The sequence below is a fragment of the Canis aureus genome, chromosome 32 (genome assembly GCF_053574225.1).
Source record: "Canis aureus isolate CA01 chromosome 32, VMU_Caureus_v.1.0, whole genome shotgun sequence".
NCBI classification, from domain to species: Eukaryota; Metazoa; Chordata; class Mammalia; order Carnivora; family Canidae; genus Canis; species Canis aureus.
In genome coordinates this window covers 36,857,946-36,880,533 of record NC_135642.1, presented here as the reverse complement: position 1 = coordinate 36,880,533, position 22,588 = coordinate 36,857,946, and the positions used below count along the sequence as shown (strand labels likewise).

The following is a 22,588-nucleotide window of genomic DNA, read 5'->3' as shown; positions in this document are numbered from 1 at the left end:
CCTGCTGAGTGCAGAACCTGTCGCAGGGCTGGATCTCATGACCTTGAGATCATGAACTCAGTAGAAACCAAGAGTCAGATGCTTAACTGACCGAGTCCCCCAGGTACCCTTGGTGATTTCTGCCACATTTATTTGGTCTGTGGAACACAGAGCCAGAATGCTGTTGGGAAAAATTACCAATTTGTTTTTGTTTTTTTTTTTTAAGATTTTATTTTTATTATTTATTCATGAGAGACAGAGGGAGAGAGAGAGGCAGAGACACAGCCAGAGGGAGAAGCAGGCTCCATGTAGGAAGCCCGACATGGGACTCGATCCCGGGACCCCAGGATCACACCCTGGACTGAAGGCAGCACTAAACCACTGAGCCACCTGGGCTGCCCCCCAAATTACCAATTTGAATGAAGACATCACTGCCTCAAACTTTCTAGTTGGGTTCTGCTTTCCAGCCTGTTTCATGACTCAGGGGGAATATCCTGAGTGCAAAGCATCCCCTGATGGGAACTGACACTCCCCCCTCAGCAACAAGGACTGCCCTGAGCCACCAAGGCCCCGCCCATGATTGACTGCAACACATAGATGGATTTGACCTTCACTGCCCACCTGCTGGTACCCACCCTCCTTTGTCCCACATTCTCCTTACATAAACCTGGAAGTGTTTTTGGCCACTTTGGAGGTTTTCTTTGAGACCCTAGTCCACTGTCTTCCTGGTGTTGGCTTCATTGCGATAAACTCCTTCCTGGTTTCACCACCACTTGTCTCTCTGCCTTAGGATTTTGTGAGCGGTGAGTGGCCAAACCTGGTGTGTTTGGGACCGCTGGAGCCAGGTGCCCTTGCACCCCCATGTGCCGGCTACAAATTTGTTCTATTACCAATTTGGTGTAATCTGTTAGTCAAGAGATTCGTAGCTCATACACTGTCCATGTTGTAGCAAATATAAATTGCAGTAGGAGTTTGAGAAAAGGAGGCATTACCAGCATCACTAATCAGCGCCAGAACCCAGGTAGAGTGGGCCCTGCAGATGTGTGGTTTGATGGTTTTCCCACCTTACTGCTACATTTAACCCTTACAGTACTTTGGTTTTGTCCAGAGGTGTAGGATGTTGTCAAGAAATATTTGTGGAATGCGTTAAGATCAGTGATATGCTGGTACATGTTTAACTACTGGCTTTGTGGGGCTGGAGGGGTAAGGAGGTGAGCCCTAATTTCTAACATTTGCCAATTTTTAAGGTGTCAGTATTCTATTCATGGCCAATTTCAAGCTATCACTGTGAATTCGGCAAATGCACAGTTAGGAAAAGATGCACAGTAACAAACCATTATTCAGTATTTCTACAATATACACACAACCGGTGGAAATGACCTCAGGACACTAATAGCAGCAGCATACAGTAGGGTGTCTGGATCACTCAGATGGTTAAGTGTCTGCCTTTAGCTCACATCATGATCTCCAGGTCCTGGGATGGAGCCCTGCATGGAGCCCTGCATCACATCAGTTTCCCTGCTCAGTGGGGAGTCTGCTTCTCCTTCTCCCTCTGCCTCTCCCCTCTGCTTGTAGTTCTCTCTCTCCCTCAACGAATAAATAAAATCTTAAAAAAAATAGTAGCATACAATAAAATTATTAGGAAATGATGAGTATTGAATGAGTATTTATTACTCTTGTTTTTTTATGTAACTTCTTTAATATATTCAAGTTTCAATTTTAATAATGACTGTGTTTAATAACTGGCAGAGTTCCTGTAAATTTGACCATCTGCTTTTGCAAACTGGTACAAGTTGGCTCCAGAACACCACTAATTGGGATGAATGTTTGTTGATCAAATTCAAATACAGGTTTATTATCTGGCTAATATTATCACTAATACAGAGTAATCTCACCGAAACTGTCGGGGCTAGGGTTTGACATATGCATTCTTATTTTGTTGGTGTTGTTCCTAACTCAGAACCTTCTCGTCCCCTGTGCAAGCTGTTCTAAATCTTTACCCATTCTTCTCCCAGAAGACGTAATGCCCCACCTTTTCCAAGGCTCTCCCATCCCATCCCACGCTCCTGCTCTCAGCCACCTCCTCTGGGACATCAAGCCATTAACTGCAGTTAGCACATCTCAAACCAAACTCATTAGTTTCTACCTGAACTTGCTCTTCCTCTCCCTTCTCCACCTATTTTACACCCTAACCACAAAGAACTATTTGTTCCCTATCTCATTTAATACCATCCCAATTCATTCTGCTTATCAAGTTGGAATGCTTCGTTCGATCGTTCTCAACCTTGGCTACATCCTTAGATATCTGGGCCTAGGTACAAGGGCCACAGTTCTAGACTTAATTAGTCTGAGATGTGGCCTAACATTGGGGGATGGGAGGCTTACAAGATCCCCAGATGGTTCTGATATGCAGCCAAGTGCAAACCACTGCTTTAGTGCCCTCCCTACCCAATCTCTTCCCATTTATTATTTTTAACTGGCTGCCAAAGACCAGGTCAATCCTGCCTCCAAAATGTTTCCCAAACCTGTTGCAAATCTCCGTTTCATCTGTCCTTGCTCCATCGCCACCTCACCTAAACTACCACAGTGGCATCATGACCTCTCTTCCCACCGCCTCTCCTTTAGGGCATCCTCTTGCAATCACCAGAGTAATCTTTCCAAAATGCAGGTCTGATCGTGTCTTCACACCCACTGAAAAGCCATTAGAGTGGCAAGCGTTTGCACCACAATATCTGGATGCCAGGAACATAGCATCTCATTATCTTTCTAAATCAAATTAAATTCACTGAGCATCCATTTTCGGGGGGAGTGGCTTATTATTGAGAGTTTCCTTTCCTAGAATTGTACAAGAATCCCAGGGGGCTTAAAGGGCCAGGAAGTGTGAGATGTTCTTTATCTGACTTGTGAGGTAGCTCCATTCCTTTCAATTCAAGCAATTCACAAAGGTCTTTCATGGAGACTTCATGCCATAGTGTCTGGGTCTGGCTTCCCTGGGCCCAGCACACTGCTGCCTGCCATCTGGGGCACTGTGCGCCAATGGGTGCCCAAGAGTTCACCATCCATGGGCGTCCTGCACCCAAACACTTGGTCCCTTCCCTATCCTGGGGAAACCAACTATCTCCTCAACTTTGGAAGAATTCCTTCTCCCAGAGGAATCAGTTTCAGAGTTCAACACAAAATCCTGCTCGCTGAAGGGTACCTGCCATGCAACCCATTTGACCCAGAGGACAATCCTGGCCCTGACCTGGTCTGAGCAGGTCATCCCTGACTGGGGCTCCCTTTTCCTCAAAAGGAGTGAGGAGGGACTCTCTGATGGCTCAGTGGTTGAGCATCTGCCTTTGGCTCAGGGTGTGATCTCGAGTCCTGGGATCGAGTCCCGCATCGGGCTCCCCACATGGAGCCTGCTTCTCCCTCTGCCTGTGTCTCTGCCTCTCTCTCTCTCAGGCAGAGGGAGAAGCAGGCTCCATGTGGGGAGCCCGATGCGGGACTCGATCCCAGGACTCTAGGATCAGGCCCTGGGCTGAAGGCAGATGCTCAACCTCTGAGCCACCCAGGCGTCCCAAAGAAATAAAATCTTAAAAAATAATAATAATAAAGGGAGTGAGGAGCCAGCACTGCTGTGCATTGGGGTAGCCATGACTCCCAGTCCTAGCCTTTTGTCATAGATGCACTCACCATCTTATCAGCATGTTCCTCCTTTACTTAACCCTGTGGAGTTGCAAAACAATAGAAGGAAGGAGTGATGTGGTCAATGATTAAACAACCTTATTGTTAGCTGGTCCTGTACTTGCAGGATCCAGTATCAACGCAAAAAGAACTCATGGAAGCTGAGAGTTTGGGAGGAGTGTCTACTCTACTCAGCTGGTTCCTCAGCATCCCTCATGGCTACTTCTAGCCACAGTCCTTGGGTACACAGGGAACATACCGAGCTACCTGTGGTCCCCCAACCATGACCCTTCTGTGGCCTCTGTAGCTTTGCTCATTGCTGATCTCTCTGCCTTTAACAACATTCACTCAAATGTCACCTTCTCTAAAAACTTCCGAAATCATCTCTCAAATGCTAGTTCCATACTTCATTTTAGACATTATCATGTTACTATCTTTAATATCACACATGGTATTTCACACATACCCCCATCTGCATACTCGCACGTGCACCTGTGGACTGGTGAATTTCTTACACCTAGGAATGAGAGGGTTGTTTTGTTTGTTTTTGTTTTTGTTTTTGTTTTTGTTTTAAGTAGGCTCTATCCCAAGGTGGGGCTTGATCTCATGACCAGAGATCACGTCATATGCTCCAGCAACTCAGCCAGTCAGGCGCCCCTAGGGTTTTTTTTCCTTTTAATCTCTGTATCTTCATCACCTTTCATAAGTCAGACACGTGTTAGCTGGATTCCTAGAATTTTAAGAACTATATGGGACAGTGGAGCTCATCTCTTCCAGTGGTTTACCAATTCTACTTGAATTATGTGATCCTTCTTTTATTTCAAACAAAATCTTACACAGAAAATCCAATATTTAAATAGGTGAGAGCAAAGAAGCTCTAGTTAAAGCAGGAGAGGCGTGGTGCTGAGAGAGGCCCATGGACCCACCTCCACAGGTCAAAATCAAAAACCACAGGTCTTGCTCAATGCCTTCATTTTGCTAATGAGACAACCACAGACAGGGGAGATTTCTATTTTACATAAATGTACTCCACCTTATATCTTCTGAAGGTTGTTACTTTATTCTATTCTAGAATCACCATCATCTTCTAGAATCATCTCAGGTTCATAAGAGACATCAATGACCCATTTTTCAAGCCTTTGTGGAATAAACAATTTCCTTTGCTGTGTATTGTACATCCTATTAACCAATTCTTCAAGGAAGGTGTTTACAGGCAAGTTATTACTGTGTTAGGGTTGCAGAAACATGTATTCCAATTATACTGTTTTTTTTTTATGACTTAAAAAAATTTTCACTCTATAATATTGTGTGGGTGTTTGTGAAATTAAACTGCGTGAGTTGGTGCCACGGGGCTTTGCCAATGTGCCTCAAGAGTCTTCCAGGCTGAAGATTCAGGAAGTATCAGTAGTCACTTATTACAAGGTCCAATTTGGTTTTTGTTGTTTTTAAACAATCCAGGAAGCTGACAAAAAAACTCCCTTCCTTTAAAAGCCACAGTGCATTGAGATGCAACTCTCTTTGAGGGTGGAGGCCTTTGCTTATACCTGTCAGGCTCTGGGTACTTTTTAATGATCACACAGACCATTGGAAACTCTCAAGGTCAGGTCACAATCGCCTGGAGGGGTACACGCGTATGGTGAATTCCTGCAGTGCCATAATGTCATTTCTTTCACATTCAATGCTCTTCTAATCTGACCCTGCCTCTCTTTTTCTACCATCTCTTACAGGAACCACTGCTGTTGCCTCCTGACAAATTTCAACTCCCCTGACCCATCTTTCCAGCTGCAGCTAGAGAGGGCTTTGGCGAATGCATCTGTGTCATTGGGAAGGGATGGTGACCAAAAGCAGCTTCTGGGATGCTGATCTCCTTCGGTTTCTTGATTTAGGTTCATGGTTACATGGATGTGCTCACTTTGTGAAAATTCCAGAGCTGTATATTTATCATTTGTGCATTTTCCTGTCTTTGTGCCTTACTCTACCAGATGGTTTAATTATCCTGTTAGAAAAAAAAAAATTGTCCTGTTAGATTGTGACCAGGGACAGAATTCCTTCATCATCTTTATATTCCATTATCTAGCACAGAGTGGTTAGTCTACAAATTCTGGTTGAAAATGTTATAGGAATATATGATTAAATAAATGAACGAATGGAATTGAAGACTCAGGTAACAAGGACGGGAAGATCTTTCCTTGGACTGAATGATTGGATATATAAGAATGGAATTATTACATTTGTAGGAGAGTGGGGGTGGAGAGTGGAGTAGAAAATATGCACTTGTCCTGGAAGGAAGAAGGTTGTTTAGAAGCATTAGGTGCACACAGGAAGAAGGCCACAGAAAAGCCAGGGGCTCATGGAGCATCTGCCAGCATAAGCCACACTGGAATCGCCATGCCCTGCCCCATGTCTAGGGCAGTTCCTGACTTCCTATTTTGGCTTCTGGGACTAACAATCCCCCAGTCACAAAAGCACCCAAACTCTTTCTTCTTTCTCTCTCTTTTTTGCCCCTTCCACATTCCATTTGCCACCAGACTTAACCCTTTTCAACTCAATCTTCTTTGCATTCCCATTATTGGCCCTTTTCTTATGACTCCCATGGCTTTGGGAGCCTGGCTGGCTCAGTTGGAGGAGGATGTGACTCTTGGTCTTTGGGGTCATGAATTTGAGCCCCACATTGGGTATAATGATTATTTAAGTAAATAAAACTTATTTTTAAAATTAAGAAAAAGAAGATTCTCATGGCTTCTTAGTTTGGTAGCTCCCAACTGGTCTCCCAAGTAAGACTTTTTATGAAATGGAGCTAATAATGGATATGAACTGTTTTGTTTTTGTTTTTGTTTTTTAAGAAAAAGAACAAAGGCTGGAAAGTAAGATTCATTGAAAGATTACAGGGATGTCATACAAAACCTCAAAAAATGTTAGGCAAGGGTAAGAATTCACCAAGGCTCTTTAAAAAAAAAAGATTTTTTTATTTATTAATTTTGAGAGAGACAGAGCAAGAGGATGAGCAGGAGTGGAGGGGCAGAGGAAGAGGGAAAAGCAGGCTCCCTGCTGAGCAGTGATTCCCAACACGGTGTTCCATCCCAGGACTCGAAGATCATGACCTGAGCTGAAGGCAGACGCTTAACTGACTGAGCCACCCAGGCATCCCACCAAGACTCTTTTGGTACCTCTTTCTGTGTACCTTTCCATGAGAGGTGCAAATCCTTCTCCTGTTCCTCAGACTTCATGGTGGAAATCATGGCCATTGAACCACAGCTGAAATTTTACATCTGCTTTCCAGAGACCAGACCTGGCAGGGACTAGAGTCTCCCAGGCTCAATTCCAAGTTCCCACACAGGAATCCTAGTTAGCCCCCTGGGTTGGGCCTCCATCCTTGGACCACTCAACTGTGCCACAGGGATGGGATCCCACTGTGCCCACGAATTTCCACAATCAAGCACCGTCACCATGTGGACGGAGTCGGGTCATTTCCAGAGAAGAGGAACAGGACACAGAGCCCGAGGATGAACTTACACCTTTGGCCTTGAATCTGCCTGGCAAGCTGCTACAGGTTATCCTTCTTAAAGGAGAGCTCTGATCAAGTCACTTTCCTTCAGCACACTGACTGCAGCTAGTCACTTCACCCGTGGTCACACCTCAGGGCAACCCAGAGCTGTCCCACAGCAAGACCAAATGAGATGGGAGTATAAAGGCCTAGCCCATAAACCACACCTGAGAAAGCCGTGCCGAGCACTACTCCAAGCAGAATCAATTCCCCACCCAGCTGGCCAAGGCTTTATCAAGCCTGAATTGCAATTCCACTTCTGTGCAATCCCGCTTCCTCTCTCTTCCTTTCATAGATGTGGGCCTCAGATGCTGCTTCCAGAGAAGCGAAGCTTTGGCAACTACTCACATCCTTCTGCCGCCTCCAATTCACAACTTCTACCTTCTCCATTCACCACACCCTTCAGATGCCACCTCTTCTAAGAAGCGTTTTCTGGTTGTCCCAATGAGGTGTCCCCTCTCCGTCCCATAATCTCTGTCATCCCCTGTGATGCTGTGCCTCTTTCACTGAACTCACCTCATCCTTCCTAACACTGAAGCTATCTGTGAGGTTTTCTACCCCCCAGCCCTCATTACATACTGATCTGTAAGCTCTTGGAGGGCAAGGCCTATTTTTGTTGGTTTTTGTTTGTTTGTTTCAGTCTCCAAAGCTCTGCTCAGGGCATGGTCACTGGTCACTTCCCAGTGAATGCTTATTAATGTTCCCAAACTCTTGGGAGAATCAGACAGTGAACACATACAAACCACTAAAGTTCTGTTAAAAAACTTTTTTTTTTTTCTTGGAGTGCCTCTAGCTCAGTCAGTAGAGCGTGTGACTCTTGATCTCTGGGTTGTGAGTTCAAACCACACATTGTGGGTAGAGTTCACTTAAGGAAAACAAGATTTTTTTTCTTGAATAAGGCAGGACAGAAAAGAAAATTTAATACCAAATGTTTGCAAAATTGTTTAATCTCCTCTGCTGGCCTGTAAGCTCCTAAACCACAGGGAATATATTTTGTCAATTTATTCATATCCTTCCCCAGAACAATTTTAAGCGAGTTAAACCCATCAAATCTGAGTCCCTTAGGCCTGGGGTCACTTCTTGACTCTATCACTTACTTCTTGCATGACCTTGAGCAAGTCACTTCAGTCATTTGACCTTTAGTTTTTACTTGTAAAGTGGGAATAATAACTGCCTCATAGCACTGTGAAGGGATTAAATGAGATAATTAACTTATATATAGTATCTGGGTTCAGGTGTTTCATAAAAATTAGGTAATTTTATTTATTATTATTTTTTTTATTTAATTTTATTTATTATTAAAGGGTATTCTATACTGTTTATTAAGTGAATGAGTAAATATAAAGAAAGGAGGAGGAAGAAAATAACATGGAGAAAAACTCCTTGGTTGTTTGCTGAAAGTAGCTTCAGAAGTCAGAGGCTGAAATGTCAAGTCACATGACTTGCCAAATGGTTGCATCCCACTTCTCCATGAGAAAGAACTGAGTGTTTGCCCATAGGAGGTACAGGACATATGGAATTCTTCCAGAGGATGAAATGGGAGAGGAGATAAAGGAAATGGATCTGTCTTAGAGTAGGAAACTGTTCTCAAACCAATTTGGTCTCAGGATACCTTTACATCCTTAAAAATTATTGAGGAGTCTAAGAACTTTTGTTTCTCTGGGCTGTATCTGTTGATAGGTCAGTATTAAAAATTAAAAGAGAAGGGGCATCTGGGTGGCTCAGCGGTTGAGCATCTGCCTTTGGCTCAGGTCATGATCCCTGGGTCCTGGGATCAGAGTACTGCATTGGGCTTCCCGTGGGGAGCCTGCTTCTCCCTCTGCCTCTCTCTCTGTGTCTCTCATGAATAAATAAATAAAATCTTTTAAAAATAAGTAAAAATTAAAAGAGAACATTTAGAAGTATTATTTTTACTATTCTTTTAAAAATGACAATAACAAACACATTACCCATTAACATAAATGACATAGCTTATGAAAAATAACTATATTTTCCACACCAAAAAGTGGTGAGAAAAGTGGCATTCTTTTGGGTTTTTGCAAATACCTTTGATGTCTAGCTAATAGAAGACAGCTGGATTCTCATATTGAGGAGTCAGGGGAACCACAGGGACCCCATGACAGAAAAAAGCTCTTTTTTTCTTCCTCCTTTCCTCCTTCTATTCTTACTAGGACCTGTATCCTTGCTTTCCAAATGCCTTAACTTATGTCCTCCTTGTAAGGGATAAAGAATTAACGATATGTTTGGGGTCTTCCGGCACAATAGGTAATATCTAAACCACTGGCTCTATACATCTCAACACCAGGACCCCTGACTTCAAAGAAGAAGTGACTTATGATGGACACCTGGGCCTTGTCCTTGCTCTAACCAGTTCCTAAATGCTTGAGAGGACACATACACCAGACCGCCATTCCCTTTAAGAACCCCCAAACCCTGAACAAAGAGGAAATTTCCTCTTTCCTTTCTGAGTCTCCTGGACATTCACTCCATCTGTTATCTGCTCTCTCTATTTATATCTTCGATAAACTCTGCTTTCACCTCCTCCTGGCTCATGTTCGATTCTCTCCTGTGTGGAGCCAAGGATCCTTTATTTTTCCTTAAGTTATTTTTTGTGTTTATTTTTAAGTAATCTCTACACCCAACATGCGGCTTGAACTCACAACCCCAAAATCAAGAGTTGTGTGCTTCACCCAGTGCCCACCAGGTGCCCCGGGAGGAGTATTTTAATAGCCTTTTCAGATAATTGTGAATATTCCTCTTGCTACCACTTTAAAACTTATTGATAGTTTTCTATTAAAGATTTTATTTATTTATTTATTTATTTATTTATTTATTTATGAATGAGAGATCATGAGCAGGGGGAGGGGCAGAGGGAGAAGCAGACTCCCTGCTGAGCAAGGAGTCCCATATGAAGCTTGATCCCAGGACCTCAAGATCATGACGTGAGCCCAAGGCAGACACTTAACTGACTGAGCCACCCAGGCACCCCAAAGATGGTTTCTTGAAGTTTGGTTGTAGTGTTGATTATGAACACATTAATGAACTTTTCCCACTCTGTTATGTGAAAATCCATGTGCTTTGAATGGATCATTTTACTCACGTATGACCATTTTAACATGCTTTGGTCATTTGGAAAATAGTGGCTCACTGAGTTATACAGATCTTCCAAATGTGGACATCGTTCATTATATAATATCAAAAAATCTTTATTTATTTATTTATTTATTTATTTATTTATTTATTTATTTATTTAGGTGGGCAGCAAAGCAAAGTTTACTGAGTGGAAATAAAAAGCTCCCAAAGAGAGAGGGGACCCAAGAGGGTTGTCCAGAAAGTCACATTAATTAATATGATTGTAGCCTGGGTGCAGGGGTGCAAGGGCATCTATCTCCAGGGGTCCCAAACAGATCAGGTCCAGTCACTTGACCAGTCCAGAGGCAGAGAAACGAATGGTGGTGAAACCAGGAAGGAGTTTATCGCAATGAAGCCAAAACCAAGAAGACAGTGGTTGTCTCAAAGACAACCTCCAAAGTGGCCAAAAACACTTCCAGGTTTATGTAAGGAGAATGTGGGACAAAGGTGGGCGGGTACCAGCAGGTGGGCAGTGAAGGTCAAATCCATTTATGTGTTGCAGTCAATCATGGGCGGGGCCTTGGTGGCTCAGGGCAGTCCTTGTTGCTGAGGGGGGAGTGTCAGTTCCCATCAGGGATGCTTTGCACTCAGGGTCTTCCCCCTGAGTCATGAAACAGGCTGGAAAGCAGAATCCAAGTAGAAAGTTTGAGGTCACTATGAAGGCAGCAAAGTCCTCTTTCTTCACCACTGATGTCATTAGAAAAGTCTTTAAGTATGAGAAAGCTGTCAAGTTCCCAATGGCAAATATTGGCTTTCCAAAGCTCATTTTCCATTGAAAACTTGAATTTTATCATTGGCAACAATACTATCAGTTGTTTTCCTTAAAGTGACTGGCTCACTTTGTTTATATTTAAGAGAATGACTGCCAAATATTCAAGTCTGAATAACTACACTTTGTCAGGCTTGAGCTCTTTCAAGTAAAAATGGCATTTCAGGAAATAGGGGAATTCAGTTTGTCACGCAAAACAATTGCACAAAAGCTTCCCAAGACAACTGTCACTATTCTTCAGTAGTTAGTAGAAGTACTTCACTCCTGTTTCCCATTTCATCATACAGGATAGTTTACTTATTTTTTTAAGATTTTATGTATTTATTAATGAGAGACACACAGAGAGAGGCAGAGACACAGGCAGAGGGAGAAGCAGGCTCCCTGCGGGGAACCCGATGTGGGACTCATCTCGGGACCCGGGATCACGACCTGAGCCAAAGGCAGATGCCCAACCACTGAGCCACCCAGGCATCCCATACAGGATACTTTAAAAAGACATGTGCTCAAGAGTTAAGATTTAATACAATAGATACATTCACAGCTTCATTGGGGACATTCTTACAGGAATCTGGCTTTTTTTCTAACTGCGAATGCATCATAGTAAAGAATGTAATGACTCATGGTACCCATGGGGGCCACTCCCTTTATTTGTGCCAAGGTGCCAGGAGTTTACCCATCATTGCTTTTGTAACATCGGTACGAATGCCAATCTGAGGAAAGAAGCAAAAACATCTTGCTGTATCATGAAAATAGTTTTGACAAACCCCCCAGAATGGTCTCGGGGATCAACAGGGCTCCACCAATCACACTTTGGAACAGTTGAACTAGAGGAAAGAGATTGAGAAAAAAATAAGATATGTCACAGCTCAAAGGGTTATGGCAATAGGAGTAATTTGGGGAAGCACAATGGAGGCATGAGGACAGAGTCCTTAAAAGGGACTGCAGAAGACCCCTTGGGTTGGCAGATTAGAAAACTGAGGTTTGGTGGGCACCTGGGTGGCTCAGTGGTTGAGCATCTGCCTTTGCCTCAGGTCATGATCCCAGGGTCCTGGGATGGAGTCCAGCATCGGGATCCCAGCGAGGAGCCTGCTTCTCCCTCTGCCTGTGTCTCTGCCTCTCTCTCTGTGTCTCTCATGAATAAATAAACATATATATATATATTTTAAGATTTTATTTATTTATTCATGAGAGACACAGAGAGAGGAGAGGCAGAGCCATAGGCAGAGGGAGAAGCAGGCTCTCCACAAGGAGACCGATGTGGAACTCGATCCCGGATCCCAGGGTTAGGACCTGAGCCATACAGGCATCCCTCTCATGAATAAACAAATAAAATCTTAAAAAAAAAAAAAAAAAAAGAAAAAGAAAGAAAAGAAAACTCAGGTTTGGGTTATCTTTAAGCAGTGATATAGCCAGCATATTTGTCTCTGGAGCTGATCTTTCACTTTTTTTGGTGAACTTTTCATTTTAAAACTCTATTAGGTATACAGAAATTGAGATTTCCCATAGACTCCAAACCCAGTTTCCCCAATTATTCACATTTTACATTGCTATAATATACTTGTTACAATGAACCAATATTGATACATTATTATTAAAGTTTCTACTTTACTCAGCTTCCCTTAGTTTTTAGCTACCATCCTTTTGCTGTTGTTCCAAACTCCCATCCAGGATGCCACATTGTTTTTGGTTGTCCCCCATCTCCTTAGGCCTCTCTGGGTTGTGACCCTTCTGTTGATTTTTTAATGCTCTCCTCCCCCATGTGACCAAGTTTTTCTGTAAAGAAAATTTTATTTATTTGAGATAGAGAGAGAGAGAGAGAGAGCGCGCGCATGAGCCAAAGGCAGATGATTAACTGACTCAGATACCCAAGCGTCCAACAAAATTATTTTCAATAATAATAATCAAATAAAGAAAATAGTATTAGTGGCCAGGAAAAAAAAATCAGTGAGTAATAGCTTTCTTTTATTTATTTATTTTTAAAGATTTATTTATTTATTTGAGAGAGAGCAAGAGAGCATTCATGCACACAAGCAGGAGAGGGGCAGAAGGAGAGAGAGAGGAAGAGAATCTCAAGTGGCCTCCATGCTGATCTCAGAGCCAGATGCAGGGCTCCATGTGGGGCTCCATCCCACAATCCTGAGATCATAACTTGAGCCGAAGCCAAGAGTCAAACGCTTAACCTACTGAGCCACCCAAGCACCCCAAAGCTTTCTTTTATTTAACTTTATATGGACAATTGTGTCAGGGAAAAATAAATAAATATAACAGTACAAAAAAGGAAAAAAACAAATAAGCAGTATTTCTTAATTATATGTGTCTCATCTTTTAAAGAGGAAAAAACTTACATCCACTTATTAATTTGTTGTAGCAATGAATAATATGAGCAAAGTTTCTGTTTTCTTGATTTGTTCTTTAGTTTTTAAACATGTAACAGTTTTTAAGATGAATACATGTAAAATATATCATCCAAAATCATTAAATAATTCATGTGTGAACTAAAAATTCTACCTACCTAAAAATGTTTGATCTCTCAGTTCTTACTCTGTTTTGGTATTTTAAATTTTAAACACGAAGGACAACCAAAAATAAATAAGTAAAAAGAAACACAGATGACAACTGCACGCGGTTGTAGAGAATGACAGAACCGAAGTCATTCGAGTTCTTGACAATCATCGTGCTATATCATCGTTTACTGCAAATGCGCAGTTGAAATGCAGGAAGTGATAGTACCACAAGGGCTGGAGACATGAATTGGGTCCAGTGTGGGCTCAAGATGGGTCTTGAGCATTAGCAAAGTCTGACCATGTATGATGGAGGTCACTGTAGAACCAGTGCTTCACTGAATGAATTTCCACATAGAATATCATGTTTATTAAGGGAGAAGTGATCATAACACCAATTTTCTTTTTTTTTTTTTAAGATTTTATTTCTTTATTTGAGAGAGAGAGAGAGAGAGAGAGAGAACATGGGGGGCGGTCAGGGGGAGAAGCAGACTCCCCACTGAGCAGGAAGCCCGATGTGGGACTCAATCTCACGACCCAGGGATCATAACCTGAACTGAAAGCAGACACTTAACTGACTGAGCCACCCAGGCACCCTCAATTTTCAATATTTGTTCATTTATTAGAATTCATTTATAATTAAACAATAGCTGCAATCCTTTAGAACTTAAGCCAACAAAAGATTCCTTTCAGGGATGATTATTTCAGGGGTAGGGGGAGGATATTTAGAGTTGCCAGTGCACTGTGATAATTAAAAGCAAAAGGATTCTAGAAGTTTCAATATTTTTGTTTTTAAGTCCTCTACAGATAATCCTGCTTCTGTGATTACCAGCGGAGGACTGCTCCCAACACCGTTTTTAAGAGACCTTGAAGGCCTGTGACCTGCCCATGGTCATTTGCCCTTTCCTTGTTCTTTACTTCATTGTTTTCTACTTTGGATCACAGATGCGTTTTGGGGGAGGTGACATTTCTATAATTCATCAGTCTCGGTATTTGCATTTTTATACATGGTAACACTTCTGAAATTGAGACACTTACTATAATCCTTGGCATTTGACAAATGCTAGTAGCCAGCTAGTGTTGCGTTGCCATCGGCATTGCCACACATGTGCAACCTTGGCTATTGTTTCCTGTGTGTGACCAGAATGGTGCCAACCATCAATACTTCTCTCGACAAAACATTGAAGGACTATTTGGGGAAGGAACATGAGTCCTGCTTGATGTTTGAAAATGTCTGTTGACACCTTCTGGTGAGATCAAGTGCCAGAACAGGAGTCAGGGGCTTGGAAGAAAATCCAAGAGGCCAATCACAGAGCACTCTTTGAGAAAATGCACAGTCACCAACACTCTTGGTGGCAGGGAGGACGGCATTGTGTGGAAAACACAGATCTCACTCACTCACTCTAAAAAATGATCCAGGGGAGTTGACTTTGGATGTGAAGATACTTTAGGAATACGTTAGCAAACTTATGTGTCCCTTTTTACTTAGGAATGATATGTAATAACGGTAAAATATCTAAATGAGTCCGAGAAAGCTCTTTCAATAGGTATAAAATAAAAGATCCAAGTGATAAAATGTTGTGTCACAGCTTATTTGGCAGTATTTTGTTTTTATTCTTAGTGATACATAAAATGATGGTGCATCTCATAATAGTGTTTTAGATTTGATGAATTATGGTGGCAATATTTGGATTTGGGCATACCTGAGGTTTTGAAACACAGTCCTTATGTATGAAAGGAGTCTAGGTGTCTGGCTAATTCATTTGGTAGAGCATGCAACTCTTGATCTTGGGGTTGTGAGTTCAAGCCCCAAGATGGGTAAAAAGATTACTTAAAAAAAATAAAATCTTTGGGGCACCTGGGTGGCTCAGTCTGTTAAGCATCTGCCTTCGGCTCAGGTCATGATCTGGGGTCCTGGGATGGAGCCCCACATTGGGCTCCCCACTTAGCAAAGAGTTTGCTTCTCCCTCTCCCTCTGCTCCTTGCCCCTGCTCATGCTCCCTCTCTCTCTCTCTTATTCACTATTTCAAATAAATAAAATCTTTAAAAATAAAAAATAAAATCTTTAAAAGAAAAAAAGAGAAAGGAGTCTAATATATTTTTCCCTGTTTTTTTCTTATTATTTTCTTCTAATTCAAATGTTTGCATATACATCGTGAAAAAAAATCTGAAATGGAGGAGAAAGTCCCCCAGAAACTCAGTCCCTAGGCACACCACTGCAAACAGTGGTGTGCCTTCCTTTAAAAATATACTAAAATATATTTTAAATATATTAATTTAATTCTGAAGTATTTGATATGTAGAATATATGTAATGTATATATAAGTTATGTAGCATAAAACCAATAAGCATGAACCCATCCACCACTTTAAAAATTATAACATTGCAATAGCATTGCATTTTCTTGTATACTCCTTCCCAAGACCATCATGTCTCCTCACCAGGGAAACTGATATTTTTCTTATGTTATTTTTCTTGCTTTCAGTATAATTTTACTATATTTGTGTGAGTCCCTATATAATGTATTCTTTTGTTTTTTTTGCCTTTTGAACTTTTAAGACATAATATTACACAGTATATATATCCTTCCTATATATATCCTATATATATCCTATATATAACTTGCTTTCTGTACTTAACGTTATAGTTATGAAATTCATCTATATTAATGCCTATAATTCAGGGTTTCTCAATCTTGACACTATTGACAGGTTGGACCAGATAATTGTTGTCTTAGGGGGCCGTCCAGTGCTTTGCAGTCTTAAGTTAGAGCCTGATCTGTAGAGACTTCTCTATAAATATTCTTTCTTATAGTGGATACAGTGACTTGCAAATCAAGGTATTCTATAATAATATTTGTTGAATGAATGAATGAATGAATGAATGAATGAATGAATGAATGAAAATGAAGCCTTTCCTCTTCTGGGGGATCCTCTTAGGGCTGGTGCTACCCCTAGCTCATCACTCTTGGCTTGGTTCTTCACTTTGCTTTGAATTCCGACCAGATCTGAGCCAAATTCTGCCCTTTGATCATGGTTTGTCCCCCTGTGGGAGGTGACAAGTGATCAGGAGAGTACTTGACCCGTCCAAAGAAGGCAGCTTCTCATCAGCTCCATCTGAGTGTCAAAGGCCAGGATTTGAAAATCTCTGATTTTCAAGAGAATCCCCAGATTCTAGGGTTTATGGATATCTTCCGATATTTAAACATTGGCAAGGAATTCCGTTTATTTCAACATCACATAGGACAGATTGGAAGGGTCTAAGGTTGGCTTTGGCCAGCAGGCAGCCAGTCTGCAGCCTCTGCTGAGAGCTGGCCACCTTGGGCCTGCTTTCACGGGGCCATGGAGGCAACAGCCCTTGGCCTTGAGAAACAGGCCTTCACACAGGGCTGCTAGGACTACCCTTCCCACATGGAGCTTCTGTAGGCTATAGACTCAAGGAAGGGGAAGAAAGTCAACAGTCATAGATGCATCCTGCAACACACACCCACTATTTCCTTCAATCCCTACAGCAGCCCTGCGAGGGCGGTGCTATCATCATTCCCATTTTGACAGAAACAGAAGCTCAGAGGTATTACACAACTTGCCCAAGTTCCACTTTGCTACTAAGTTACAGAACTAGGATTTGAACTGAGGACAATATGATTAGATTAAACTCACAAGGAGAAGGGAGAAGCAGCGCCTTTCTCCTCTCTGGATCCTTCAAACACAGGCCTGGGCACGTAGTCGGGGCTCAGTAAACACTGTTGATTGATGCATATTGACTGAGTAAAGACATGCTTATGGAAGCATCTTCTCAACACTGGCGAATTTGAAATTCAGTTGGTCCATGCCAGATAGACAAACTTCTCCACCAAATAAGAAAAACAACTCATGTGTTCAAGTAAATTAAATGATCCAAAAGGAGTCTTTATCTGAATTGGCATCTAAGAGATATAAAGTAAATATTTAAAAGAATAAAGTTGTGATAACCTATTGGCTTCTCATAAGCTCTTCCCATTCTCTCTGCTCCTCATCTTCCCCCAAAGAACATTTTCATGGCAAAAGAGAGAGAGAAAGAGAGAGAGAGAGAAGTCTCTAGTTATTCTTTCATGAGCACACCCTGAGCAGGATTCCATACACTATAAACCCTCAGTTAATATGAGTGGCTGTTGATGATGACAACAATACCTCACCTATGCACAATGATTAATATCTCTATGTCAGTATTTCACAACATAAAGCTCAAGTTACAGACTTCATCCAATGAAAAAACACAAGAGGCATCTATAGCCAAAATACTTGTTGAAAGACTCTCCACCTATAGAAACATACAGAATAGCTCCAGGAAAGAGTCTCATCATTTTCCTAAAATTTTGGCAAGAGGCTGTTAAGGAGTCCTGATAAGGCTGGCAACAAGGAAGAACATTTCCTCCTCTCGGTGGCACCTAGCCAGCTTCTGACAGCCCTGTGCCAGCTTCCCAGAGCTACAAATGGTTCGGGGTGATTTTATCTTGACTTTATTATCCTAACTCACAACCTATAGAAGTAATAAAAGAGGAAACACAATGGATGAAATGTGAAGCAATAGCAATGAGCCATGACCAATTTAAGATGAAGTTCAGAATAGATAACCGAGGAACAGACTTAATCCAAATTCAAACTACTGAGGTGGAAAAGCCCCAAAGACAGTAGTGGCTTTAGAGAATACAAGGACAAAACCTAAAATTTTCCTTTGACCTCCCTCCCCACTCTCCCCACTCTGGGGCCAGAGAGGCAGAGATTCTTTTTCCTCCCTCTTAAGAGGGCTTGAAATGGAAGTCATGGATGATAACAAGGATTTCTATATAATTCATTGTCCTAAAATATCATTTATAGTAATATCATACAAATATTAATATACAAGAGACTGACCATAACTTATTCATGCATTCATTTATGAAATATGTTTTGACACCCACTGTGCCATATTTCTGCCCTCAAATCACTCACAGTCCCCGGAGGGCCTCAGTCATGAAGACACATTGTTACAAGATAAAATGATAAGTTATAGAATAAAAGGATGGGGAGCAAGACCAAGGAACGGCCTGACTCCTTCCTTGGGGTTGGAAAGCTGCGTGAGGACCTAAGAATCTGGGGCTAGGACCAGGAATTCCCTGTCACATATAGCTGGGCCACCAAAACAATTACAGACTGTTTGAACCAACTCTGGGATCTATGCACAAAGCCAAAGTCCAGAGCCAGAAAGTAGTAGGGTGGGGGCTCCTGGGTGGCTCAGTCAATTAGGCATCTGCTTTGGCTCAGGTTATGATTATCTCAGGGTCACTGGCTTGGGCCCCACATTGGGCTCCCTGCTGAGCAGAGAGTCTGCTTCTCCCTCTCCCTCTGCCCCACTTGTGCTCTTGTATTTTCTCTGTCAGATAAATAAAATCTTAAAAAGAGAGAGAGAGAGAGAGAGAGAGAGAGAGAAAGTAGTAGGGTGGACAAGAGAAAGCACTCAGAGGCAACTCTCACCACTGGAGCACAGAACCCCAGACCTGGGAAGCCAGAGATGGCCCTCAGGAGCCCCCAGAATGGAAATGCATACTCAGCCTGCTTCCATTTTGATTGTTTTTCTGTACTTGTTGGGGGACATTGATGTGTGGGTGGATCAGTCAAGTTAAGGATGTGATGAAAGGAGTATGTTACTTTTTGGGGGGGGGGGGAAAGAGGAGTTTTCTTAGAGACATTGATGAATAGAAAGGCATTGAGTTGGTGGAAATAAGGAGTGAGGGAGACATGTATGCAAGGGCAGGAAGTGTGTCTTGGGGCTGGGCAACAGGCTGGAGGGGTCATGGCTGCTGTGGCCATGGGCCTGGTCTAGTGGGCTTAGGCCATTAGGGGATGCCTCGGGTGCAGGCTCCAGGGCTTGAACTTTATCCTATAAGCAAAGATACCTTTTCTTCAATTAAGGGGAGTTGGTTCTGAACCCTCAGGTTCCCAGCAATTCTCACTGCCTTACTAGGTCACCTGAATGGTGACAGTCTTTACACCCTTGTCTGTGTCCCAGAGAACAAGCCACTTAAAAACAGATGCAAGTTGTCTGGTGCCAAATCACTGCCTCTGGGCTGAGGAGGGCTACAGATGCTCCAGTCACAGGAAGGCTTGGTGAAAGAAGGTGCCAAAGGGGTGCAGATGTCACCAGTACCCGAGACCACAGCAAGGGTGCCTCTGGAGGGTAAGCAGTCCCACTGCCCCCGATCCTGGGATACAGCCATTTTTGGGGGGCCTTGACCTTAGACCTCTCAGGATCTCCAGGGTCCCAGAGTCCATAACTGCCCTGGTGGGTAGTTCTGACAGGCCCCTGTGCCACAGGCGAATAATACATCCTTATGCTCTCCTATTAGGGACACAACTCATTTGCCCCTGGTCTGTTCCTGGGGTAAAGAGCTGGATTATTTCCAAAGTATAGACATCATCTGAGAATCCAACAGGTCTCCCTTCCTTCCCATCTGTGTATAAAATCACTGTTACACCACTTTGTGTTGGTCAAAGTTTTGGGGACTCTGAAAGACAATCCCACCCAACCTCATGGCTGCCCAGTGTCATCACCCCCTCCTACAGGTGAGGAAACAGAGGCTCAGGGAGACTAAGTCCCACCAGTCACAAAGCTGAGATTCAAACCCAGACTTTCCAGAAGCTCCAGACCATGCAATACCCACCCCCTGCACTCCCACCCCCCTCCGCCGGGTCCACACCTTCTCTCCTCCAAGGGAAGAGAAGCAAGCTCAGTACAAGAACTGCTCTCCCAGACAACTTAGGTTTCTCCAAATGTTCGCTCTTGAGGTCAGGTGAGTTTCCTAATCTTACAACTCAAATCATTCTGACTGGGTCTTAAAGACAACATCTCCCGAAGGTGAAAAGTGTCTGGGGAGGAAGGTTCATTACAATATTTTGCATTTATAGGATTCTCTGTTCTCCCGAGCATTTTACAGTTTCCACTGCCCTGAGTCACACAGCCATCCAAGTGTTCGTTACCACCGGCTCGTTCTGAGGTTTGGGCAGAGACCAGGCATTCTGCTTGAACTGAGCTGATCTGAGCTTCAGCAGCTTCCTTGTCGGGAGTTACAGTCCTTTACTGTGTATTAGGAAGGAGAGGTTTGTGCGGCAGAGACCTTCCAGTACCTCTCACTCCTCCCCAACAGCTCACTGGGGCTTCCCAGAAAGCTTGCTCATGGTCCCCTTGAGAGGAAGATGCTTTCTCCAAACTGGAAGAGCAGGCCTCCTCTCTTTTATTCTCCACAACATCATAATATGAAGTGAAACTGGGGAGGTGGGTAGAGTTAGGTAGAGGGAATCTCAGTGTAGCAATGGAAAAAATTTTAAGCATGCATGCTAAATATGGTTTCTTCTCCATAGATTGAGAGAGAGCGCCAAGAAGTTAAACCCTTCATCCCAGGTATGTCTGTGGGAAACACAAGCCCTCAGGGCTGCCGTATTATGCAGCTCAGCCCCACCTGGGGCCCGGCCAGTCCCTAACCCTGTGCCCCAGCCTCTTGCTTCTCTGAGAAAACTCCCTCCTTTTCGCTTCTAATACACAGGTCTGACTTGCAAATCTTTTTACTCTGCCTTGAAAATCTGCTCCCGCTTTTTAGGAAATCCCAACTCCAACCCTCAGGGCTCTATCTCACCCTCCCCAGCAGTACAATTTCTTAAGTCTGAGTTATTCAGTCTGGAACGATGTCTAGATGGTCCGCAGACAGACCCCAGAGGGTCGAGGTGCTTTGTCCCACAGAACAGTCAGAGAGGTTGGGGAGGGCCTTACCAGTCTTCTTTAGACCCCCCCCCCCACTACTACCCTCTGAGCATCAGGTACGCTTCTTTATTTTCTGATTAACGGGTGCTTAAGTGCTAGATTAGATAATACATGTCTAGTGAACAGTTTCCAGTCTAAAGCCCCAAAGCTAAATGAAACCACAAACATCTTCTATTTGGCCAGTGCTGTGTGTTCAAAACCGTTTGAGAATCTGCACTCCTTTGGTTAGAGTATGTCTTCTCAATTAGTCACAGTCTCCACTGTTCCCTAGTGTCCTACACACCAGGGATTCACTCATTTATGTTATGTGTCGTCCCTATGGGCATTTGTGTTTGCATTTGCTCTTCCAAACCCACAAGGAAGAAGAGAAACATTTTCCTAATTGTCCCTTAATTTGCAAACCTGTGCCCCTCTCAGTAGAGTTGGTACTGCACATTATTACTGGCATCACGCTTGACCTTTTCCATAAGCCCCCTCCCTCCTTTTTAATAGGCTTCGTTGGCTCTGTTGGAATCTAAAAATTCCATTACTGAAGCTGTTCATCTTTTAAGGGTTACTCTTCTGATTACACCACAGAGGCAAAGCTTTGGAAGTGTCTCTGGGATTGGTGATCATGGTATCTCCCCTGCCAGGTAAGTATGTGTCTCTGGGATTGGGACAAGATGGTGGGAAAGGGGGTGGGTGGGCAATACCAGTCACTAAGCTGAGCAGAAAAGAGGTCCTTACTTGGTCCTGGGACTGGCCTTCAGACTGTGACTTTCCTTTCAATGTGAGCAGAAGGGAATTGCCCTGAATCAACTGATCAATTCACAATTCGCTAAGCCTTGGAGACGTGAAGTGGCAGCCAATGACCCCAACGACCCGAGTTGTGGTAGAGGACTCTGGTCAGGTTCAACGCAGTCCCCAAATGCTGCAAGGTGCACTGACCATCCCTCATGCTCCTCAATCCCCCTGCCTGGCAGACATGACCAAACAATCACAGCGGCCTTTGTCACCAAACCAGCCTTCTCAGTTCATCTCCCCAGGGAGCTGCCACAGCTCAAGCAAAACAATTGTGATGAAACCTTTCCTATCCTTGGTGTGTTGGGAAGTCTGTTGGACAGCTAGTCAGAGACCTGGGTTCTGTTTTCACCCCTGCCATGGACTCATGAGGCTATCTACAAGGCTGTTTTCCCCCATAGACCTGTTTCTTCATCTGTTAGATGAAATGGTTGGACAGGTGAT

The 22,588-nt window shown here is 43.1% G+C and overlaps 1 long non-coding RNA gene across 1 annotated transcript; it reads right to left on the bottom strand.

Moving 5' to 3' along the window:
* Positions 1-4,176: 4,176 nt before the first annotated feature.
* Positions 4,177-22,373, bottom strand: LOC144303444 (uncharacterized). The gene is made up of 2 exons (XR_013370498.1): positions 22,091-22,373; positions 4,177-5,641 (listed from the first exon to the last, which is right to left on the bottom strand). It is a non-coding gene; the product is annotated as an uncharacterized LOC144303444 (long non-coding RNA).
* Between the last annotated feature and the right edge of the window lie 215 nt (positions 22,374-22,588).